Below are 27891 nucleotides of genomic sequence, written 5' to 3'. Positions count from 1 at the left end.
TAGACATATTTTACACCAGTGACCTAATTTTTCTTTCAAAATTTCGTATACATTCAACAACACTACAATAAAAGGAGCTGAAATTTTAATTTTACATGAGTTACCCTTGTTTTATATTATAATTCTCGCTAGGAAATCTTTCATATTTATGTAGTGCGAGTTAAAGGATATATCAATAACATGGGCCTTATCGATTTCAATGGTCACTTCATTATATCTCACTATATTTAACAATAAAAATGAAACTTTGAAACGTCTCTACGAATAAATTCCAGACAAAATAGATTCACTAAAGACAAAATTATTGTTCAAAAATACGAAAAAATATCTAGCTCGTCTACATAATTTATACAAAACAAAATAACGCATGCAATATCATAAATATTAAGGCCGCTTGACATGATGCAAGACAACGTGCAAGAATTGCATGCAATTTATTGCAAGGCGAATATATTGTATCTTTAAATATTCGTTTATACACGGTGTCTGTAAAAAGTTAGAGCAAGGGATAATTACACAAATGAGATGAAAAAGTCCATTTATTTATATTGGAAATCGCCTTATTCAGTTAGTACAATGCGTTAAATTTTTAGTAAAAAGAAATAGTTCTGCTCAGAAAAAAGTGGGCTGTCATAATTTTTTGAGTGACTATAAGTCAAGTTGTAAGATGGTTTTGGTTCAAATCTATAATTTGTAAATGTTTCAAATATCCATCTTGTCGTACAAATTTGCTTTTATAGCTTATGGAGGAAATTTTTTTCCACAAAGATATTTTTTACGATGTAATTCTTGATAACTTTTGTGGAACCGCAAACAATGGAATGCTATGGTATGTGATGTAGAGTTGAATAAGTCTAAAATTAATATTTTATACTTGTTTGTCTACAATTCTCTTGAGTGCTCAGAACGATCCTACGTTAAAAAATGATCCTTTAACATTTTTCGATCATATTCAACTGCTAATTTTCGTCCTAAGACCATATTCCGTGTATACAGGTGTAAAGAATACTTTGGTCTTCGACGTTCTTTACAAAACGGTCTACACAGTCAATATGAAATGAGGAGGCGTTTTGACATCCATATGCTATTTCTAAAAACTAATTGCAAATTCTCTAACAAACACGGTAATGCATTTTAGAGAAAATTTGAATACATGTCACCATTTAACCAGGCAGTTAGAACAACGTGATCTATGAGATATGAGCCAATACAAAATCGAAACTCATGTTGAAAATGTCTTTATTTGTTGTGTTAATTGGTTATACCTCTTCTAGTAACGCCTATCTATTGAACGAATGTATAAAATGTTAGCCGCACTTGGTGATATGCTGGTCGGCGTTATTATACACTTTGAAGATGATTTTATATTTGTGATTTATGAATTTCGCAAGAGTGTCTTCAATTCACATTGAGTGGTTTGAATTTCCCATTTTCATTTTTATTAATTATATTTAAAAATCAGAAAGTGATGAAACACAAACAAAATTCCATTTAGTATCAAATTTCCAATTTTCTAAATAAGTTTATTTTTTCGAATTTAAAAAATTAAATTCTTGTGATACGTCTTCCTCGATTTATATTCAGAGTGGGTAATTCAAAAAGGGGGCCGGGATCCAGTGGAACAGTTAAATTAAAGTGTTTACTTTTTCCCAATACCATAATATTTTTCTAAATTTGGTCAGTGTGTATAAATATTTTGTAGATTCTCTTACGAAAAATATGAAATAGCTATATAGAATTAGTTAAATAAGTATAGAACGACTCAAGTATGTTAGAAACGACTTGCGCTTTTAATAAATTTAAGGTTTAGTAATATGGCTGATACTATAGTAGTATTTATCATTCTGTATTTTTGGTTTGAACTTCTGAATATTTTAATGCCATGTTCACTAAATATTTCAATGCCATAATTTCGGAGTTATAGATACATTTGTATATCTCTGTCGTACTTAGAAGAATAACAGTTTTGACGTTTCAATCAACTTCAATGTTGGTGGTTATTAAAGTTACATTGGATCATTCATCTTAGAAAAAACGAATACAGATTTTACCGATATTAGTGTATAGTGATGTGGGAAGTTTAGAAGAAACTTGAATCTTATGTTCTGACAGAAATACTAGACCCACGGAACTCGATATTTTGTGAATATTCATAATGGATTCCATCCATACAAAGTAAGGTAGTTGTGATGATTTCGATAGATGTGTAAATAAAAAATATGAAAAAAGCATTTAGATTTTTAATTGTAAATAAATTTTAGCTGACCAAATAAAATACAGAAAACTGAGATGTCATTGATATTTCTTATGCCTATTGTTTAAATGCTATTTAGTTATCTAGCAAACTATTTATAAAATAAAAAAAAATACCAACTATACTATTTATTGATCAAAAAATAAATTATAGTGTATCCAACTTACCAACTAGGTTGACAAAAATAAGAAGATTCTGTAAATCAGCAACCTTAATGACGGCATTTCGTTCGAACTCTGTGAATAAAATATGAAAAAATCATTAATATTTTAAAACATTATCTTAGTGTAGATTACAAATTCTTCTGTCAATAAAGTCAGGAAAATACATGATTGTTTGTGAATATTTTTCATATACGAGGTATTTAAATTAAATAATAAGACTAATTTCCTAATGTTACATTTATTTTATATTTTTTGTATCTCTTCCAAACATTATATTCTACGCTAATCGTTTAACGTCTCTCCACTTGATCTTCCTAATTCTGGCTCCATAGACTTTCGTTCTTATTATATTTTCGTACATTCTATTTCCATGGTCCAATGATATTTGAAGTCTATGGGATTTATCTTTAGGTCTAAATGTCTCGTCCCTTTTCCGGTCTCTTCTTTTGGATAATTTCATCATTTTCTTTCTTAAGAATAACATTTGAGATGCGATTATTTCGATTCTATCAGGCTCCAGGATTCTTTTGCATAAATAATTGTAACTTGGTATCTATTCTATTTCTCGCGATTCCAATTTTTATCTTGTGTCTTTTTATATTCTTGAACTTTTACACTCTTCGTTACACCTTTCACATATCATTGTTTAAGTCCATTTATTTCATTGAACTACTCCAAATGTAGTTTCTTCTAGTTTGTTGACGGCATTTTATAACATCTATTAAGCTTATCATTCTGCAAGCTATGTCTAGTCTCTTGCACGACAAACAAGAATTCCTAGCAATCCTAGATGTACATGGTTTAGATGCGTGTCTCATTTCTGAAAGGCATTTTATTAATAATATATATATATATAATATATTGAATTCAGAAATTATAAAATTTATCATATTAATCATCTATAACTAGCCATAATAATTAAGGATAAGATCTCACATAGAATGTGAGACCAGAGAAATCTTTGCCAGCTAGATTATGAGCTTTTTTGTTTTGGAAATTAATTGGCAAAATTAAACACGAAAGTGTACTTACTTTAATATATTCCGAGCTTTCGAATACTTATGTAATCATCATCTGGGACTGAAATTATGGTTAAATACAATATAAAAATATGTATAAATGTATAACAATAATAAAATTTACTTACAATAATTAGTTAAGATTCGCCGGTTTTAAATTGTGTAGTTTCTTATAAAAACATCAAATTCGTAGATTTCAATATTCAAATTGACGCTTGATAGAATTAATTGATTCTGGTTACTGTAGAATCATTATTTTCATTGGTTGGATTATGAATGACGTTGAATTTTTGTAGGTTTTATTATAAGGTTAGGTTGTTGTGAATGATACTGAATATTTTTTGATTCGATTATGAATGACATTAAATTTTATAGGTTAGGTCATTAATGAATGAAGTTGAATTTCATAGTTAGATAAGGTTAGTTGGTCCTCAATGGTGTCGAATTTTTTATAGAATTTGTTTTTTCAAAATCTAAAAGATATGCATAGATTACACTAAGGTTATTTAAATCAGTCATCTTATTGATGGATTGAATATTTAGGCAATATATGTTGTTTCTAAAAAAGACGATTTTTGTAGTTTTTTTCAATTGTTAAAACTTTGCAGGCTCATATTTCATATTTTACGAACTATTTTTTAAGGTGACCACATTTCTTTATTCATCTATTAGATTTTTCAGTTTAGGGGGTTTTTTGTCGCCTTTATTTAAATAGTTGTTTGTATCTTAGTTTTCCTTTCATTATCAAATTCTTTCTCAATATTTCATTTCAATGCGGGCAATTGTAAGTATTTTGTATAAATGTTTTTGTTCTCTTTTACTTTTAGTTGACCGCAATCTAATATTCTTAGTAGATATGAGGTGTGGTAATTTAGCTCCGAGAATACAGTAGAAAATCCAAGAAAATGAAGTCGCCGACAATTTCAATATCGATCTTCACAATAGTTTGCATTCAACTCATCAGAGTTATAAATTGTTTAGAACCATAGTTACCTTTTCACTAACCTCCTCTACGCAACCATGTTGAGTTTCTTTGAGGTAGGACTTCATCTTGAGAAATAAAAATTATCGCAGCGGGCAGTATCGCGACTACTGTCGGTAAAATAGAATAGTCCAGCCACCTTTGGTCATTAAGAGAAAATTAACGTAGCGATAAAATAAAAAAAATACTTTATATTAACATATTCATCATTGGAAAATAGCAGACTGCTAGCAGATTTTGAATATACTTCTGTTGTAATTTTTAGTTTTAATACTTGGCCACACAATCGTTGGCAATAAAACTACAGAAATAATTATCACTGTTTAGTGGGATGGAGATAAGTGTTTTGAAAAATAAATGAACTAGGCATGAATAATAAAAATATAATTAGTGAGGCACATGAAAGTATATAAATTATTAAAAAATATAAGGAATAGAAGGAATTATATAAAGGATCTGTAGAAAAGCTTTCTACAAAAGGTACTAGACAAAAACTTGATAAGATGGAAACAGAGAATTAATATAAAATACAACCCATAAATTGTAAACGGTATGCGAGGAGTAGTGGAAAGTAAGAAATAATCGAGAAATCTTAAGCGCAATGGCAATGAATATTTATTATTGATCATCAATTTTGTGATTCTAGAGAGAAAAAATGCTTTATTGTCAAACAACCAACAAAATTTCACAAAAGAATTTTCTCGGCAGAATGACAATCATTAATCGGTGAATGTTTCTTTTAATTCTGACATGGATAACGGTTCACATTTATGAAATTATTCTATTTCCATCGATTCTCAATACTAGAGCGGCATTCAAAAGATTTATAAACAATAACGAAATAGGGATATGAGATGAGAAGACTAATGGACTAATAGACATAAAAAACAGATTCTGTGAAATGACTTAGGAAATGGATAGAATATGCTTAAAGAAGCCGATATATGAATGCAATATGAACGAAAGAAAGAAAATATATATATATATATATATATATATATATATATATATATATATATATATATATATATATATATATATATATATATATATATATATATATTTCTTTAATTTCTTACATCATAGACTTCTTTTGATATATTAATGCAAGTACAAGGCACTTGTAATGATTGTGACGCTGTTTACATAGGGCAGATAAAAAAAAAATAAAACTGCATTAACGAAAAAGATACAAAAATTCTTGGAACGGAATCTAATACACGAAAAAGAGAATTTTTAGAAATTGTTCACATTCATAAAAACTAAAAAGCTATGAATGATAGAAAAGACGTAAATAATTTGAGTAAAATTTATAGCTCTATTTTGTAACTTTTAATAAAACTACAGATAATTTGATTGATTCAGTACTGTTACATATTTGAAATGTAAGGACTGAGGAAATATTAATTTTTCTTATTAGAACAAATTTCTATTTTGATTTTATTCTTATTTTGATGTTCATGTAGCAGCTGATCTATTGATTAATATAAATACATAAATTGTCAGTGTCAATATCATATATTGATAAGGACTAAAGTTATACCGAAACGTCAATTTTTTATCAATCTTTCAAAAATTATAGGAAACTGTATACTTTGATCTTGTGCGGTTATATCTGACGAAATATTTTACTTCACATGCAATGAAGTAAGTGTATATCAAATAGTACATTGGATAAAGTTTAAAAAAAGAAAAATATGTTCGACATTCTGAAGAACTGCTAAGTCGTCGGAATGTGTTGAATTAATGAGATGAATCAGCTAGTAATCCACAGCCAATCAAATGGTTTTGTTTCATACTCATTTTATTGTCAATGGCATGATGTTTCTTCGATTAGATTTCTCGGTATTGGACCTTTTAAATCAAGGTTTGAGGAATTACTTCGGTTCTATGTCATAATCTAATCCGATGAATGAGTCAGTGGAAATATAGGAAGTGTGTGCAGCCCAAATAAAATTCTATTCAAAATAAAACTATGAAAATAATTTTTTATCGATGAGATGTGCTTATATAAAAATATTTTGTTATTAAAAAAATCAAAAAGTGCGAACAGGTATAATAACTTTTTATTTTATTTCAATCAGAATCTAATTTCAAAGGTTAAATCATATTTTATTTTTAAATACATGTGGTTAGGTGATTGATTGACAAAATTATATAAATAGTCAATGACAGATTATATTTTGATAATGACTAAAATTATTATTTATCAAAGAAGACACATGACAAGGTCTAGGAATTAAGATAAAATGAATAAAATAATCCTTATCATTTACTTAGTATACGGAAATAGAACTGAACAAAATCTCATAAATTACAAAAAAATTCTTTCAAAAAATGCCAAAATGAAAAACTGAAGAATTTTCTTACTGGAAGGCAAACAAATAAATGAAGGCTTACATTTCTAAAGCTTAAGTTACCTCCTACAAAATTTACAAATACTCGCTTACAGGACGAATATTTAAATCACGTTTTATCTACTACCCTAATAACGAAATTAGAAAATGAATTGGAAGAAAAAACAATTGAGATAGGTAAACTAACTCATATTAATATTCAACAAAAATTCAAACAACAAATAAAATAAAATTGGATCGAAAATTTATCCGATAATAGAATATCAAATAATACCAAAACTTATTTCCATTTTAAAATAATAGAGCAGGAGTAAATAACCTCAGCGTTTTTCATTTCATTAATTCACTTAGGAACTTAGTTCTCCTTCTAGTTTTTACGTATTGCTAATTCTTTACAGAAACCGAAAAGTAATGTCGTTTTTACACATGTCGTTAATTGATTATCATTTGTCAGCTCATTGTGTATCTCAAATTCATGTCAAAGATATTTTGAGGTTACTCTGACTCGTTTACTTGTAAATAATTAAATATTATTATTTTTTTAAAGAGAAATGGCCAATACCATAGGACCAGTTTGTGCTTTGTGAGTTTCGCAAAGCTATTAACGCCACAGTTGCAACCAAAAATATTTACGACATTCATCCAACTGCATTTGACGTTCTTGAATGCCAAAGATGGTTCTTCAAATTAGACTCAGTAATTTCTCTATCGATAGGAAGATCAACAACATTAGACAACGACATGTTCAAGCCGAAAGTGGAAGCCAATCCATCAGACAATCGAGGAACTATTAAACACCCATAAGTAACCTTGAAACCATCCAAGAACATTGAAAAAAGGAACAGATCAGGTATTTGGATTCCTCATAATTTTCTGAAGAGAGCGTCATCACAAGCAACGTATTGTTTCAACGGCATCATACAAAAACGTTTGTCCGCTTGATTACTGAAGACGAAAAATGTGTTCTATATGATAATCCAAATCACAAAAGGCAGTACTTTCTCCAAATAAATGATCACAAGGTACTGCGAAGCCGGATTTACATCCCAATATTATACGCGGAATTCAATTTGAAATGAAAATTTTATTAGTGGCAATTTTTTTTGAAATTTAGATGATGTCAAAAATGACTTCTCGAGATATTTTACTCGAAAGCCAATTGATTCTTATCCGTGGGGCATTAAAAATATACACACTAAATGTCAACATTACAACGAAGGTACTTACATTCTTGATTAAAAAGTGAGACTTGTTGAAAATGTATTGATTTAAATTTAATTCTAGAAAACATTACTTTCCGGTTCTCATTTTTGTAGATTGGTCAATCCATCATTATGTGCTTCACAAAGAAGAACGGTTGTTAAGCGCGGCCGAATTTCCGGAGGTCATTAAGTGGCCATCAGTCAATCTTGTGTGGTTGATTTGCGATAGACTAAAGCTATTCTTGTTACTTCAAGGTCATAACTTTAGATAGAGATTTTGGGTCTTAGTTATGTAACATGAAGAGATTGATATATGTTGTGTATGTTTTGAGTCAATAATTGGTTAGTTAATCTAGATTTTATTGACTTGATAGAGGATACGGAGTCGGATAGCGATATATTTCTACGAAGAAATTAACTGAAAGATCTGAATAATAATAAACAGTAAATATGGGTAGTATTTATAACAATGTGAGTACTAGTAACAGCTCCTCCGACATCAGTGGAATTTTGGAAGCATCTTAGTAGAGTACTAAATTAATGAATTCCTTGTAATATAGCCAAAAATGCTACTTTCATAAGAGCAGGGGGATTTAGCGTGGTAATAAATGGTAGAGACGTGTTCAATATGACTAAAGATAGTTCAGGGGAGATATTAATGGTAAGGTTGAAGAAATGTGTTGTGTTTAATAAAAAAGCTATGAAGTGGGACAGGTTTTATGGTTGAACGAAAGAAGTTATTGATATAAAGATTAGCTACAGACGTGAAAAACACGCTTAGGTTACATTATTTAGGAACGGCATATGTTAGGAGTAAATATAATCTTCTAAAGATGAGAAGTGGGTCGGCGAAAAACGACAAGGTAAAGTCGAAGAGTAACTACATGTGCTGGGTGCTGTCAAGTGAATGAAGCAGTCGGAATCTTATAACATTGCTTTTTTAGCACTATCGATAAGGGTACCGACCCTGCAAGTCCCCTCTTAGACCCAATTGATTAGTTTCGATTAGCTTCTGTCCTTTATCATTTCTACTGATGGTAATTCATTCGTGTTTTCAAGTTTCATCACCTCATATACTTCATCTTTCTTTTATTTTTAAAATGAAATTTCTCAAAATTCATTTGCTAAAATATGTATTTATAAACTGAATTATTATATAATTGTTTCCATTGGATTTTGCTATCGCTCTGACCACGAAGCCTGTATCAATGATTTTATTTGGCAAAGTAACAAACGTTCGTTTAATTTGATTAACTTTTATCTACTAAATATACTGATATCTGGTCGGTATTTTCGAGCTGTTTTATAATTTCGATTCAATTGCTAGGCGTATTTTAGTAATCAGTGAAAAAGTATCGCCTTTCTGGATGACCTTGTTGAATCTGCTCCTCAATCTACATCTATTACATACAAGGAGTTTCTAAAGTCATGTGTCAAAATTCGAAAGGTAATTGATCGGATAAAATTATGACGGGTTTTTCTATTACACCATTTCCTCGGCCTACCTTCTTCAATTTTTTCTCAAACTCAAGTAGTTAAAAACTCAAAATGTATCCACTACCACTATAAGTCGGATTTATTCATTTTATAGCATGTATACAAATGATAAAATGACCGATATCCATATTGTGTAAGGTCTGGCATATGGTAATTTTCGTGAAGCCACACGTCTTCATTCCTATTTGTATGTATCACTAATCCATATTTGATACTGAATGTTTACACAACACTGGACATTTCAAAACAGTTAAAAATGTAAGGGTCCCAGAAAAAAGCACTAGGAAAAATGCTGAGAACATTAACACTATTAGCCACATATACCATGCAGACTTTTAAAAGAACAGCAATTATACCCTCACCACTTTCCACGAGATTATTTCGAGATTTTCACCAATTGGTTTCAATATGTACACGGATTACATGGTCAATTATGCCACATATTTGTTTACATGAGTTTTTCTATAATATCCATTGAAAATTTTCATAATGATTATGTATAGACGGATGAGAACAATATATAATTTTGTTCTCATTATATTATATATTGTTCTCATCTTGGAAAATAATATGCCCGAAACACTTAAGAATACCTCACTCAAATATGTGGTTCATGCAAAATGGTGTTTCAGTACATTCTTTAACTGTTCTCCACTGTCAATAGTTTAGTATTTAATAAAGTATAAAAATCATGCTTTATGTATTTTTTTCTGAATCTATTAGTTTTAGAAAAAAACTAAGGTATTAGAATCATCATCATGTAGTTGTTTTTGATAATTTTGAACTGTTTTCAGTTTAACAAGTGTATTAATAAAAGTTGCTACATTGTTGGTTATTCATTCGTTTAATTCTCTAGGTCAATATTCACAATTTAGTTTTTAAAAAAGAATCGACCGCGTCATTTAAACAGTTATAAAGAGCTTGAACTTTCATAGACGTGAGAATAAGTATGCATTATGTGGCTGAGGACACATCACAGAAAACGTAGTCAAGGTAGAAGATCTACAAGTCAAATTTATGAGCACTTTCTCCGACACCCAGGTATTCAAAAATAGAAAGTGTACTAGTAGAGAGCTCTGTAATAATGCAAAACGTCGTGATTTCTGCATTAACCCTAATAGAACGCTTACAATTGCACCGCTATTTACTGCAGATCATAGATCGCGCCGATTGAGATGATACCCAGTGGAATGTTGATGACAGGAAGAGAGTGCTTTTATAACCAAAATATTAAGATGGTCGCGATAGAGGATGGCATAGAGCTGGAGAAAGATTTTCTGATTGTTTCGAAAGGAGTCATTTGGTAGTATGTCAAAAATGTTCTGAGGGGAGTTCTGAGAAACGCACAAAGATCCTCTCCGACTAGTACAACACGTTTTTGATAATAGGCACTTTCAGCGACCAGTATGAATCTGCAGAATTAGCACAGCTTAAATTGAACTAGACAATGAGACGAGTAGGGGGGATGGATGACAGGAAACGGACTCTCGTTACGGAAAAAATTGAGCTGATCTTTCTCACAAGGTAACGAATACAATCATTTTGTTTGTAAATTGTAAAAATAGTTTGAATAGGGACAAAGGGCTATTTCTCACAATCTGCTCTATAGTTTATTTATTATTGATATTTGAAATTTCCCGCCGAAGTGGTTTTTTCCACGGAAAGAGGTTTAGTGGTGGTTGTTTTTTCAATATTTAAAAGATATGTATTAATTACATGCTTATTTAAATCAGTTTTTTTCTATTAATACATCGATCATCATGAGTAATATATGTTACTTCTACAAATAGTAGTTTTTTGTAATTATTTTCTGTTGGTAATAATCTGGCAGATTTCTATACCACAGAATGGCATTCATTAATTACCTGGTAGGAAATATCGCTGAATGTGATGTTTTTATACCGTAGCCCATAAGTCAGAAATCCTCAAAAATTGATATCAGTAAAATCGGGATTATCATATTTACTCAAACAAACTTATAAATACAGGATGATGTATTTGAAATATGATGACGTCTTACCTCAAAAACTGTGACATGAACAAAAAATCTACAAACACTATAACATAGTAATAATTTACAAAAAATTTAATTTGATACAATTTTTCATAAAAATTATAATTAAGTCATAAATTCTGTGTTCCACCCATTTTGCCTGACCCTGTATACACCATTACAAATGGAAAGAACTAGCTTTTTGGTCTTGAGTAACCTGTTTGGTGAATCGACATATAACATATAGGTAATTGGTGAACTAAATTTAAATGGCAATTTATACATTAAACTTGAATTATTCCAATTTGAAACATTATTTCTTTTTGCTACTATCTATTTCTGTTTCACAGTGGTGTTGGTGTTTTGATTTCAAATAAATTACTTATTGAAGCAGCCCAAAGTGTAGGCCTACTCATAGACAAAGCTCAATCCCGAAGCTGGGTATAAACTATAGATTTACTCATTATTAATTATCTACTCTGTATAATAATAATAATAAAACTGTTTATAGAAAAAAAATTAAATACAAGTTGTGTGTTTTTACATAAGTGTTCTAATTTAAAATGTTAAATTTTTTTGAAAATAATCATTTTTTAAACAAAATTTTGAACTGGACTTGATCAGCCATTCATCATACAGCCCTGATTTGGCATCCAATGAGGTCCTTGCTTTCCTGCACATAAAAATCGGCGTGATCAACTAATTTCAACATTAGTCGTTTTTTGTCCCAAATACATATTTTGAAGCTACCTCTGTTAGATTGGAAAACGTAATTCGAAAATTGTTACAAGCACATAAAGTAATGTGTCAATATGAATTGGGGATTTTTTGGAAACAATAAAGCTGATTCCGATCGTTTCTTTTATGTACGAGGGCCGTTTTTTTTTCAACCTCCGATTGATCCGTGCAGACGCTACGCGGGCACGCGCTGTAGGCGACTGTGAAGCTCTCGCACTACACACTCCGCCATTGTTGATATTCAGGTGTCAGTCGGCGTTGAGCTACGGCCACTTAAACATGTCTCCATTATTGATGCTCCCGCTAAGTGTGAATTGCGAAGTGAAATAATAATGTATTACATCTTTTATGACTTACACTAACATCATATTTATTGAAATAATCCGATAGATGTTGGGAAAGTCCTTGTACATAGAAATATTTCAATTAGGCAATATTCAATTAGTTAATACATCAAATATATCATTAAAAGCAAAAGTATCATAATGGTCTTGTCTTATCGTTAAAAACAAGGTTTTGATATAATTTGTCATACAAAAAGGCATCGAATTATAATTTCATAGAAGTAATTAGAAAGAGTCTATTCAAAAGAATTTATGTTTGAGATAAAAATTTATTAATAAGGAAGGGTTACATATATGAAATTTAGACCAAAGGTTTTTCAAATATAGTCATTAGAATTAACATATGAACATATAAACCGTGATCCCAAAAGACTAATAATTTATTTTAAAACTGGAAATTTATTAATAATTATGACAATACTTGATTGTTATAAAAAAGATTCTAGTTATTAGTAGGAAACGATAGGAACATATAAAAAAGGAGAAACAAAAAGAAATCTCTATCTAGAAGTGTTCCAGAAGTCAAGGTCAGAACTGTTTGAGGGTCAAGAGGATGATGGAGTTTCGTTTTGGGGGAAGAAGTGAAGAATTATAGATTGTGGAACCGGTTATAGACTTAAGGTCAGTGAAATTATTCATTGATACAAATCGCAGGAATAATTATCTATAATTATCATTACTGATTACTGTATATTATGCCAAATCGAACCATTTCATGCAGATGAGTCCCCAATGATAAAAAAACCACAAATGAAATTGAAAACTGCTTTTATAAAAACTGTTACGAGGTTAACGAGATTCATAAAGAACTTTGATTGGGCAACACAACTGTTAGTTTACAAATTGAATCTTGAATAAATATAGGCATTTTTTTGCCAATACGTTGAACGGAACTGAACAACGAGTGTTTAGAATAATCAATTTATCATTGCATGCTTATAAAATGTACCAAGTTTGTAGGTAGTAATGAGTTGTTTAAAAAAAAGCAAACAACGTTACCTACAAAGGGTGCTAGCTTTCTCTAAGAGATTTGAAGCTTTTATATGAGGTTTTATAAAGTTAAACCGAGTCTTTCAAGATGTTTGGACATATTTATGTGAAAATAGAGAGTAAGTAAAGGCTCTGTAGCTTACTGTACGTTGAGAAAAAAATTATTTTACCTAACAGAGTTTTGTAATATGATGTATTCGATAAAATTGTAATTATTTTCTCCTTTGTATGCAGAAGCGTGAACATAGCATCTTGTTTTAAATGCAACACCCTGTTTTTTATAGCAAAAAAAATTTGCTTTTCATTATACACGTAGAAAAGCGTTATACGAATAGCATCAAAAATATATATAATAATAATAATAATATAGACGGTATAATATAGACGGTTTCTCATTTCAAAAAGTATATATTTCTTTAGACCACAAAGACATCTACTATTTTTCAATATTTTTATCAACTCTTATAATTACACATTATTACACTTTTTCGAAATATTAGTGTACCGTGTACATCTGCAGATGTCAGTTTTCTAAATTCATAAAATAATATTAAATTAACCATATCCTCTTTTAAAATTATAGTTTCAATGAATAAATATCATTCAAGAGTGAGTTGAGATTTTTCTCATTTTAATATTTCTTTATACAACTAGCATTGGTTCTATTTTACAATCTATAAATTCGAGTTGGGCAATTGTGAATTCGTCCATGCTAATAATAACGATCAGACGAACTTTGTAGAACTTTGAACTAAGAGTCCAGAGTCCTGAGAACCCGTAATCCAAATTCAAAAATATTCGACCAAAGGGAACTTAGATACAATTGTTGGAAAATATGGATAAATACATTTCGTATTATCAGTACTTATATCAATATATGTAATTTATTAACAAAAAATTCAAAAAAATACAGATGATCAATTTACTCTGTCAAATCAATTTTCTTTCTTCTGCTTTATGATGCCTTATTTTTGCATACGTTTGCTAGTCGGTCTCAACTCATTCCATTCATTGTTCCCGTCATTGATTCACATGTTTATATTTTGTATACTACATTTTTCTCGTATGCTGCTATTTCTCCCACACTCTAATTTCTCTTTAAAGGTTATTCATCTTTTTGTTTTTCTTGTCTCTTAATAGTTAAATATTATTACCCGTTTTATGATAATTTCTCCCTTTTTAGTTTATACCACCGTGTGAATGTGTTCTGTCTTGGATTTTAATATATATTGAATAAATTGTGAAATATTCTTCTTTTGCAATTTTTATATTATGACGTTCTAAGATTCCGGAAAGTTTAGAAAAATCAGAAGATTTATATAGAATTCGTTTCAAAAGATATTAAAGTTTTATAAAATTAGAATCTTTCAGAACTCTACTTTTCATCTGACAAAATTAATCTCAATATTACGTAGGTGATATCTATGCATATCTTTTGAAAACAAAAGTTTCATGAACCTTCAAAGTCTTTTATAACGGCATTGAACTATAAAGAGTCACGTCCAAAAAAATAAGTTAAAAAATATAACAAAATCTGTAAACGGGCCGAATGTTGTTTTGAGAATTGTTTCTTGAAATATTTGAATTCGTTTTTTTTTATAATTTTCATACATTTACTTTGATTCTCAATTTAAAATTATATAAAAATACTTATTATTATCGATGTAATAAAAGTAAAAATATAGTGCTATTAATGTAACTTAGTGTTTTGAACAGAAATGGATAAGTTAGATAAATACCTTTGAAATGCTACTATAAAGCAATTATGTTTTGTAACTATTACACAAACATGAACTTTCCCCAAATTAAATAAATCTATGTATAATTAGGAGGTGAAGACTTATAAATTAATTCAATCAACAAATTATACTTGCTTACAGAACAAGGTTTTATAATGCTATGTTGTAATATAAAAATTTCTTTAGTGAATTTCAAATCAGCTTTCATTCACTAATTTTATACGATATACAAGATATTGTGAGAACTGAATTGAATAATTTTAACTAATCCATTCCTTATAAATGAGGATATATTTTTGTATTTGTGAAAATTGGGATCATTTTGAAGATTTACATTGAACATTTTATTGAAATCATTCTACTTTACGTCTTGTCCTTCTTTGTTTAACGAACAACTTCAGGTTATTCTGATTCAGTATCTGTTATTGCACAATTTTTAAGTTACTACTAGTATACTGTTACTTTTCATGTGTCAGACGTCAGACCATCGATTCCTTTAATTTCATTCATAGTTCTCTTTAAGCTATCCCATGTAGGAGCTCCCAGACTCGAACGACGGGGCTTAGCTTGGGCCAACGCTGGAACACCTGGCCTTGGCAAACCAATAATGGCCCAAGCCTAGTTGAAGTCTGGTTAACTTAACCCCGGTCATTCTATAGTCAGCCGAGCCTGGTTGAACAAATAACCTTACCTCGGCCATGTCATATTCATCCAATCCTGATTGAACTATGAGTAACCGACCTCGATTGAACTATGAGTAACCGACCTCGGCCATCCTATAGTTACCCAAGCCGAACTGAACTGTGGCTAAACCGACCTCGGAAATCCTATTGTCAGCCAGGCTTGGCAGAATTCTGAGTAACCCGACCTCGGTCATCCCATAGTCAGTCAGGCTGGGCAGAACTTTGAATAACTATATAAAGTTTTGTTCTAATATCTTATCCATAATAGATATATCAATATTAAAAGTAATAATTTTTTAGAAATAAAATTCTTTTATGCACAAAGGACATTAAAAAATAGAATAATAAAAAATAGTATCATTTCTTTATGTGTATAATTATTTAACTAATATTTTTATGTACATTAATTAGTAAAGTGCATTAATAGAAATTTGTCATATATAATTTTATTAATAATACGAGGTCTGGCTATCAAATAACAAGATAATTATTCTACATTCAAATGCTCCTCTTCAATATACTCCCCCCCCACGCCACACACCTTTCCATACGTTTTTTCCATTGATCGAAGCAGAGATGGTGAGTGCCTTTAGGAGTTCTGTCGTTTTTTTGCTTTACCGCTTCCATCGACTCAAATCAATTCCCTTTCAAAGCAAATATTTTTCTAACCTTTCAAGGAAATCTGAGCTGACTTGGTCAGGGGTCAAATTTTTTGGCACCAACTTCGCACAGACTTTTGTCATGTGTAATTCCTCGTATAAACTTTTTCTAAACGTTTCTTTATCGACGTTTACAGCATCGGCAATCATCCGGATGCTCATTCGACGATCTGCACGCACAATTTGGTTGATTTCAAGTGAAGTAATTTTCTAATGCAGCAACATTTGTTCTCGCAAACGAATAACTATAAATTGGCAAAGATAACATTTTTATTATTTAACCTAGTCTCCATTAAGGTTAATACATTTTTCTCATAGGAGCTCTAGCATTTCTAATCCGTTTCGAAAGATAGTTTGTTTAAACTTTGCAAACTATGATTTACCGTACATATGAGTTTATTCAATCACCACGCAAGTTTTAGAAACAGTCTATCTTGCAAAAAATTTTTCTTTGTCTTGTTTAAACTGCATTAAAAGAAGACTGCAAAGATGATGGACTTTTAAAATTCTAGCAAAATTGTAGTTGTAGGTACCGTTCCCATTTACATTACGTCACAGAATGAATTATTTGGAGTTTCTTGCATCTTTACAGTTGGGTACAAAATTGCAAAGAAAATTTTCGGACAACTTACGATATCATTTTATTTTCCTAATTGCAATGAAATAATAAATTCATCATTTGCCGGCCAAACTTCGGAGCACCCTGCATACATTTGAAACGAATATTACTGAATAATGATTTGATTTAAATATTTGTCCATGCGCGGCTATTCGAAACCAAGATCTCATCAAATCACGTGGTTAGGATCACCTTGAACAATATCCCTACAGCCATGATCTAACGCCCAGGGATTAAAACATTTGAAAAAACCAGTGGTTAGACTAGGGGTAATTACCATAACCGGTCGCTAAGAGAGGTCGATTTGAGCGGAAAATCTAGTTGTTTGTCTGGTAGAATGATGAAGGTTTAGTGTATTTCGAAATCATTCCAGACGGTCGAGATATCAATACCGAGGCGTGAAGTGGTCAGCTGATGCAAATGTATGAGATTTGGAGAAATATCAAGGTTTAGTTAACAGAAAGCAGGTTCTTTTATAACAAGACATTGCGATACCACAAACTGCGAAAGTTAGCGGAATAGCATCGAATAACTCCTACCCCATTCAGCATTTAGTTCGGACCTTGCAACATCAGATTACTATTTACTCAGATCTATGGCAAATTTTCAGCGTAGGAAATACGTCGCGTTGAAACTGTAGAATACTTCCTTTTATATGAATATTTAAAAAAATAAAGTGCACATTGAAAACGGACATTATTTATGAGACATCTTATATAAAAAGAGAAATAAGCTAGAATTTGATGTGCAAAAACACCGCTAATTGCAGGAACATTCTGGTTTTTTCCATTGAATCCAACATAATATAGCGAGTTCCCATTATCAGGAATATGGAATATGATTAATTTTCCACTTAACATTGTGAGATACAGAAGGAAAAGACTTTGATTGGTGACGTAGCTGTACTTCTCCTCTTTCAAAAGTATCTTCTGCATCAATTTGAGTTTTTGCCTTGTGACAATCTACAGTCTTTTCAAACATATGAAGGTTAAAACTATGATTCGAGTTTTTTTCAAGAAATAAACAATAATGACATTGCCAAGAATATCGTCACAAACATGTATGTCCTGAGTAAATCCAATTAAATAGCGACAATTTTTTTTTAAATTACCATCCAGAAGATATTGAAATACAAACAGATAATCAACAAAAGATTAGGGCATTGATTCGATGAAACACTACTACCAAATCGCCAAAATTTTTTGAATTAGGAAGATTATCTGTTTCTGTAGAGTTGGAGTGCTATTTTACAAAAACTTGAAACTCGGAAAGCCTATCAAAATGATCTCCTTCTCATTACAGATTTCAATGGAACATTTTTCCGTTATAGGGGGTTAACACATCAAGGCTACAAATAAGCATGTAAAGTTTATTAACTCATTAGAAGCACAGAATATTTTCCGTTTTTCCTCCAATACCTCGAATATATTCAGCTACATTTAATACTGTATCGTTTTTTCAAAACTTGTCATATATACCGTTTGATATCTGGAGTTATTTTCTAGAATTTTTCAGAAATTCTTCTTTTATACTAATCAACATCTTAAAAGGGTAATTTGAAATGTAAGTCCTTCGGCTTGAAAAACAGATGAATGTGCAAATACGTGTTCTGTTTAAAATACGCGAACTCTTAGAATCTCGTATGGGTACGTTAAAAAAAAAATTTAATAAATTATTTGCAAACAAACCGAGTGAGTGCCAAATTCGACTTCTGACTGATAATTACCATGTTTCATGATGCACGGAATTGAAAAATCATCAATATGCAGTTCCGAATTTCATTGCCACAATTTTTAATGTGGATAAAAGTTGGGTCTATGACCTTGAGATAAAAATTCATAGTTCTCAATAGAAAGCCGGTCATACACTTAGTCCTAAAGAGGACAGTCTACTTAACATCAAGATCAAGGTAACAATCATTGTTTTTTTCGGGTATATCAAGAAAAAGAGTTTGGACCAAGAAGTACAACTGCACAATTCCACATTTCTACAAATTCGCACCTAAATATTTCTTTTTCTTCTTCGTTCGTCATCAAGAAAACAGATTTGAAAACAAACTATGAAACGCGTTTGAAGAAAAAGATCTCCTATTATAAATAGAATTGAAACGTAAGTTGTGTTATTAATAAAGCTTCAAGAGAGTATAAATACATTATATTTCCAAAATATTCTGAAAGATTGCTGTAATGTAATACGTGATAAGCCTTGTCGTTAATGAGTAAGAGGGCGTTGAATTGTTCTTCATAAACGAAGGAAGCAAGTGAAAATGATTTTATGTTTAGTGACGTTAATGATTTTCACAAATAATACAAAAATGTTTCACTGGCCATTAAAGTATTTATAATCACCGTATGAAATTCAACGCAAAAACTCCTCTTTTAACGTATCAGTCAATCTATTAGACGTCGTTCGGATGCATAGTAGTCCCGATGACATCAAAACGTGGTCCAAAGTATATGTAAAGCTTTTATTCGTTTTCAACTTGTAGCACTTGACAATCAATCTCAAGTCAACCATATGCATTATTAAACAATGACAACTTGTAATATTGAACCACCTCACATGGGCAGACTTATACTGATAGGTGCTGACGTTATCAAGTTGAGGTCGGAAGCTTTTCAGATAACCCTCGTATTATAATCGGAAACGTAGTAGTACAATCAATTGTACAGGGCATTGTGATATTGAAATTTATTGCCACAATGTTTTTTCCGTATAATTTATTTAAAAATGAGTTATAGGATAATTTTATGACCCAGGCGGTAAAAATATAACATCAAATCAGTGACATCAGAATTTCTAGAATGAAATGTTTAGTATTTTTTAGCCTATTAAAATTTAATGTCATTCATAAGCTAACCAATCAATATTCGACATCGTTCACAACAAGCCAACCTTACCTAATTTATAGATATTTAACCAATGAAAATTGGTAACGATTTCCTTAGCCACCAGAATCAATAAGATAGATATATATCTATCAAGCGTAAATTGGAATAGTGAATTTTGAAATTGATGAAGCTAATGTTTTTTAAACATTAAGTAATTTTTATCATTTTTATACATATTTTTATATTGTACTTGCTCTGAAATATATTAATTAGAGTTAGTACACATTGGTGTTTAATTTAGCCATAATTCCATTACGCAAACGCTTATATATATATACAGGGATATATACATATATCCCTTTCCCTCCTGAAACCTGAAACTGAATTTTTTTATAAATTCAGTTATTAGTACTAGCAGTTTATGAGCTAATTAGTAAGATCAATTTTTTTCATATGTTTAAAATGAGAATTTCGGGTATTTTAAGGACTATCATAATTGTGAATATGGAAGTCAACATACTACCAGCACAAATGTGATTAAACTCACATTTTGTACTTAACTAATATATTTTATATAGAATAATTATTTACAGTGAAATTTAACAAAACAATTTTGATCCTTGTTTAAACACAAATAAACCTTACGAGTACACTTATCACACTTTATTCTTGACCGACTTTGACAAGTTTCGAGACGACACATGTTGGGGTTTTTTTGATTCTCATGAACTGGTTGATTGATTGAAATGATTGAAGCCAGTAAATATTTTGTGTTCACAAGGAAGTGGAGCATATCTCTTAGAATTGGGCCTCGGATATTCTTCTCCTACATCAGAGTCTCTTTCTCTTTCCCTTTTTTGTGCCACAAACTAAAAACTCTCCTAAACTTAGAAGGAATTTCAAAAAATCCATGATATCTTTGGACTTGAATTTATTTGTTACGCATTCATGTCATATTCCATCCAGCTATTAACTATGCATATATCAAATAAATGAAGAATTGTTTCGTTCAGAAGCTATTCCAAAGGCCATAGAAACCATGACAACGGATTTATTATATTTTCATTTTGAAGCACATATTTTTTTGTCACTTCTGACATACTCCTCTGCCTGTCCTCTTTTCATCTCTGAATCTTTTTTGAAGACACATCCTTTCATTCTGTTAGACATTATCGTCCCTGTACCTCCTATTTTTAATTCCAATAATTTATAAAGCAAAGGTAATGTTGAAAAGTATCTGTCAAAAAAACTGTGCTTCCTTGTGGCAAAGTTTTTACTAAACGCAAAACGACTGATGGCCCTAAACCAAGCTCTTTGTTTTCCGCTGGTGTTAAGGATCCTTGATAAATCTCAAAATCTAGTATCAGACCATCTGACATTGTTAGAACAAAATTTTTAAGGCCAACAGGTCCTGGCTTATTCTTTACAAATTGAATTTTCCACAGGTGGTTCAGTTTTTTGACATCTTCGGAGACCGCAAGGTTATCTACTACATGAAAATTTGTACGAAGTTTAAAGAATCTGTCCCGATTCATTACATCAGTAATAATTGGTAGCCGATACATAATACTCCGGTATGATGAATACGGAAATTTAAAACACCCCATGATAGCATGCATGCTAAAAAATTGTTTGTTCTCTTCTAAGTAATTTTTTGTTTTATCTCTCTGTCAGTTTGCTGTAAATGATATTTATATGTCAGTTCTGCTCCAACTTCGAGAAAATCGTTATTTAAATATTTGCTGAAGTAACCCCAAGGACTCAAAACTTCAGCTACATTGTCATTTGTGATATTTTTTAGAAGGTCTTTTCCTTCAAATTGCATTTTAATCCATTTCAAATCCGATGAAGAGGTTTTTTTACTGACATTCGACGAACCTTGCTTTTCATCGTTGCTACTTTCTTCAGATTCTTCTCCGTCCGAGTTTTCGGAAACAACTGTTGGAGGTTCAAAAATATCGTCATCCTCATCACTGTCGACATCAAAATCGGATCCAGTTTCGTCAATCAGATCGTAGATTGTATCTGGATCTGCAGAAAGCTCATCCAAGTTGATATTTCGCTTAGTTCCTGTAAAACAACATTAAAACCTAACCTCAGAGAATTTTAAGCGTTTTTATTGTAAAATGTTTAGTACTATGCATATTCTAAATAATTATGCATGCAAAGCTTCATTTAATAACAACTGGACCAATACTTACGATTTTTTGCCATTGTAATACTTAACATTGAGAAGAGACCTTCAATCACAAGACAAAAACGCCGCCAAACATAAACTTTTCGTTTTAACCAGTTAAAATGGGTGCAGCACAGATGTGTCGCATGGGCGTCAACAGAGTAAAAGCAATTAAGAGCTTTATATAGTCTTTCGATAAGACTTCCACAATTGTGACAGCGTGGAGCGTATATATATATATATATATATATATATATATATATATATATATATATATACAGGGTGATTTTGTGATATAAATTTGAGGGATTATAGCCATCATTAGTCTTCACATATTAAAATTGTTGTGATTTGCTCTACGGGGTATTTAAAAAGTTGTAAGCAATTTTCCATAGAAATCGTAACAAATTCAGTACCCCGTACAATGTAAGAGAAATTCATGAATGAAGATCTGTTGCGGCAAAAGCATTCGAATAGTAGTAAAAATTATACAAAAATTATTTATCTCGTTAATATCAATTGAATCTGATACAGGGTGAATTAAATACGAATATATTATTTTCTCAGTTTTTTCAAATGAATCACCCTGTATACACAGGAAAAACGAGTATATTACAAATAAAATACAGGAACGAAACAATAAAAAACTATCCTATTCACTACAATATATGCATGATGCACGCTTGAAATCGATAATTGAAAGAGTTAATCACATTAAGAAGCATTTCTATAGAAACATTCCGAAATTAATTCCATATTCTTTCCATTATGTCATCCCTTGTTGTTGGAGGTGTTTTGTACACTTCATTCTTAATGTGATCACAGAAAAATTAATCCATTTTATTAACATCTGGTGACCTTGGTGGTCACTGCATTGGACCATTCCTTCTGATCCATCTTCCAGGAAATAGTTCATTCAGTTCACCGTTAATTAATTAATTAGCGTGAGCAGACGCACCATCATGCAAAAACCACATCTATAGTAAGTGGAACTTCTAATAAAAGAGATAATTGATTTACTAGAAATTCCAGATACATCACAGCAGATTAATGTTTCCTACTACATATTCACCAACAATACCTCCCCACACATTCAACGAAAATCTAGTTTGACTCTATGTCACTATGTGATATGGATTAGTTGATGAATAATTGTGAAAATTTTACCTATTATCTCAACAATTTTTATTAAACGTGGCTTCATCTCCAAATAGAACATAGTAGAAAAGTCTCTGTTGATTTTCTTAAAGCCCACCTACAAAACGCCAATCTTTTTTCAAAATCATCATCAGTTAATTCCTGATGTAAGTAAATGTGGTAAAGGTGCATTTTGTTTTTGTCAAGGATTCTTGGCACACCGTAATAGTTTGTTTGCTGGAAATACTTCTTACACTTGTGTATGGGTTTTCAGTTACTGCCAGCAAAACATGAATTGCATTTTCTTCTGTCACATAAATTTTTGATCGTTCATGCTTTCCATAATCAACCCATGCAATTGAATCGCTCACTTAATATCTCCAAGCTTGCTTTTGTAGGTTGCCGCCTTTCAGAAAAACATTCATGGTAAACTCTAACTGATAGTAAGGCGTTTTCATTGCATTTTCCCAACCTCCAGATAATATCAATTCATTTCATTACTAGTGAAATTATCATTTTTGCCATAGTTCAAACTCATCAAAACACCAAAAAGTGTAACAAACCACTAAATCCAAAAATTCTAATTTACCTTTTGTCATGTCATGTCATTGTCAAATATCAGTTTTTGAAAAAATAAGTCATAGCCAACTCACAATTAATTATTAAATGATAGGCAAAGTTCTTCCACCCTTGCTGAAAAATTTGTTTGATCTACCATAGGCGTAGATACCTCATTTTATAAATTTATTGATTTCATGAATACTTTTAAAAATACGTATATCTTATGCAAGAAATTCTTCTTTAAAAGGCAATCGAATCATTATTAATTGGACGGCATTATTCGCCGTTACTAAGACAGATGCACTTAATTGTAGGAGACTGATTATATTTTTGTAATTCTGATTTTACGTTAAATATGCAATAGTAAGGAGGTATTCTGAGAAGAGTATGACCCTGTTCTTTGCACAGCTTGTCCATATAATAAATTCTTTAAACCTCTAATAATAGTAATTAATTCTTTGTTTGTTGGGCCTTTTTTTGCGATCGCTGACAGGTAAAAGCTGTTCATTAAATCACTTTTCATATAATTCTGCTGTCATATCTTCATGATAATCAGTTGCACAGGTTTTAATTTTTTTAGCAGATATTGATAATTATAATGCGTTTCCCTTTAGCACATAGTCCATTCAAACAGCAACTTTTACTATTGTCAACCCAACCGAAATTTACTACATCGTGACTGTCAAACCATGTTTTATCTAGATAAATTATGTGCCTATTAGAACTTCGGTAGTCTTTTATCTGACGCAAAGAATTTTGTCGCCATCGAACGATCCTTGACGATTCGGTTATTGTCATCCGTTTATTTAGTTTTTTGTGTTTAAAACCACATGCTGACAAAACTTGACGCAATGTTTCTAAACTGGTATAATTGTATTCTGGATAATCTGCTACCTTTTGCTGTATTACTTCTAATGTCGCAGCTCCGTTCTCCTTATATAAACTATAAATTGTCCTACGTATAAAATCTTAAATAGCTTTGTCAATTGATTTCAGTTTTTCTTTTCATGTTTTTCGGTTCTATGAATGATCCACAGAAACCCCTTTCAGGACTACTCGATAAATGGAAAATTTATTTATTCTAGTTGATTCATCAATTCTTATTATGAATGCATTATCAGATTACTGAATATTATAATTTTTAAACATTCGAATATATTTAAAATAACTTGCTGTGTTTGTATATCTAAATCTTTATTATTAAATTCATACCTGTCTTCATTACCACTACACTGTGCAATTTCATTGTCTTCATTCGCTCATAGTGTAAAGAACGCCATATTTCTATTTATTTAAAGAAATTTATGAATTAAATGACTGTCACCAATCGACACCACTGCTTATCGCAGACTGCCTGGCAGGAATATTTCGAAGACATTGTGTACATACGCCTTCCGACAGCTTCAGCCAATAGAAATGCATTTATGTTTACGATTCGATGTTTTCATTGGTAAACAGTGGAGATGATGAGTTTTGACACACATTCATCAAGTCCACGTGGACTGACGATTTGTTAGATATTTACCGAATTTTATACGGGTAGTAAACATTATTTTTCATTTCTTAATTTGATATGAGTGCAGTGCGTATTTATGAAATATTGATTGTTCATCGCACTGTCTCCTGAAATTGATATTAGAAGAACTATACATAATCATTGTTTTGCTCAAAGAATCAAAACACCTCAAGAACTAATAATTTAAGGTATAGATGCCTGATAAAAAAATTATGGTTGTAGTACTTTTCGATACTCACATAAAAATACTGGGTGTTACATTTGAAAAAAATCAAGAAAGTAATGTATTCGTATTTTGATTCCCCTGTATCAGATTCAATAAATAATAATTTTTCAGAATTTTATTCGAATGGTTTTGCCGCAACAGATCTTTATTCTTGATTTCTCTTACATTGTACAGGGTATGGAACTTGTTACAATTTTTAAATACCTCGTAGATTACATCACAACCCTATATTATTGTAATGGGAAAGTCAAGCTGATTCCAAAAATGCCATATTATATAGGGTGTTTTATTTATAAAAAAGGAACTTTGATATGGTACAGCATTCTGGAACACCTTGTAGGATTGTAAATAATTTCAAAATGTGAAGACTAATGATGGCTACAAACTCTCAAATTTTCAAATTGATATCTCAAAGCACAAAGGACGCACTAAAAATTTTATCACAATAATCAATGTATATTGAAGCTTAATTTAAATAGATAGAAGTGAAAATATTGAATAAAATAATGTTGATAATAGTAATGATTTGCAAACTTATTAACTACTTTGCTTATCTCTCCGGTATTTCCTCTTCCTCTTAGTTTTTGTCTCCTTAAAAACATATATTTTCTTTATCACTCATAGCTTTGATATTGGCTGATCTTTTTTATTCTATTGTAATCTTTAATATCATCCAACATATATTTTATTTATATTACCTATGTAATTCTTATTTCTAAAAATATTTACGGAATAAAGTTTATAATCAATATTGAACTTATATAATCCATTGGCTCAACAATCTCTTTTATCAAATATATTTTCAGTTATTCTTTAATATAGATTGTATAAGTAATGTATGACATATGCTACAGAATCACTCATATGGTTCACATTTGATGGATACAAACATTTATCTCATATTTATTGGCTATCTGAAATTCGCTATTAATATTATTGTAGGCATACAAATATTTGCAGGATCAAAATTTGATAATATTATCACTATTAAAGTTGCAGACATTAAAAACAGGGACTAAATTCTTATAACACATGGCTTGATGGATTGGTTAATAATATTATTCAAATTTTCAGTTTCTTTTCAATCTCACAAATATTCCAAAAAAATTCTAAAATTCAATGGAATTTCAATTAAATAGATATTGAAAATACGGGATGTATAAATAAAACTTACTTTTCCATAGTCAATTTTGCAAACGCATATTATTTTTTGAAAAATAAATAAGCTTCGAATGTTAAAATAATTTTGACCATTTAATTAGAAATGGCTATACACAGTCTAACTTGATATGTTCAAAGAGACGCAGTGGGATGATGTTAATCATTTAATTGTTATACATTAATTATTACCCATGCTTAATTATTATAAGATATTCTATACATTTACAAAGGACATAACAATTGCCTGAATGAACCGCTGTTCGATGTTCTGAGAAATCTTAAAAAATTAATATTCTCAGAAGGAAATCAACACATGTATATAAATGAATGTGAAATAAAATTTACGAAATGCAACATTTGTTGTACGATCTTCATTATAAAAATATCAAAATTGATCACATGAATCAATAGAAAAAATAGAAGCCATGAATGTAATTATTGTTTGCTTGCTTTGAAAATATTAATTAATCAACACTCCTTATAGACCATTTTAAACTCTATCAAAAAATTGAAAATCGCGCCAAGAAACTGTCAGAATATTTATAAGGTATTTTATTGATAAGATAAGGAATAGAAGTAAGTAGATACGACTTACCTAATGTTTATGTGAATTACGTACGTTGGCAATAGTAAAACATCCATAATCCATAGTATCGCCGACAACTGATAACACACGTCACACCAATACGTAAATATAATGGGTTTACCAGACGATAAAAAACGAATGTGGTTAATTTGCTACGTCATTTCTCAATTTTTCGAAATCCCATGGGAAAAAATATGCCAGTAACTTTCTCATTTGTATTTTGTAATATTATCATAAGTATCATATTTAAGAGATGAGAATAGTGAATGTCCCAAGATTAAATTAGAATCCGAATCATATGAGAATGAAATAAATGGATTTAATAAATGGAATTTTTAACAAATGGTATATTTATTGGATCTAAGCTTACACCATAATGGAAATAAAGTTTTATAAAGATAAATGGAAAGAATCGAACTAAAATGGTTAACTTTTATTATTATAGACAAAATACTAT

General features: G+C 30.5%; 1 protein-coding gene across 2 annotated transcripts in view; it reads right to left on the bottom strand.

Annotated features, from left to right (window-relative positions):
• LOC130451294 (beta-1,3-galactosyltransferase 5-like) overlaps positions 1-27598 on the bottom strand; it is a 57967-nt gene extending 30369 nt beyond the window's left edge. The window contains exons 1-2 of one of the 2 annotated variants that reach the window (XM_056790230.1): positions 27444-27598; positions 2422-2490 (exon numbers count right to left, since the gene is read on the bottom strand). The gene's annotated coding sequence lies outside the window, so the exon portion shown is untranslated. The remainder of the gene's footprint in view (positions 1-2421; positions 2491-27443) is intronic. The other variant, XM_056790231.1, reaches the window with a different exon arrangement.
• Positions 27599-27891: the final 293 nt, after the last annotated feature.

Source organism: Diorhabda sublineata, chromosome X, assembly GCF_026230105.1.
Source record: "Diorhabda sublineata isolate icDioSubl1.1 chromosome X, icDioSubl1.1, whole genome shotgun sequence".
NCBI classification, from domain to species: domain Eukaryota; kingdom Metazoa; phylum Arthropoda; class Insecta; order Coleoptera; family Chrysomelidae; genus Diorhabda; species Diorhabda sublineata.
This window is presented reverse-complemented; position numbering and strand designations above follow the sequence as displayed.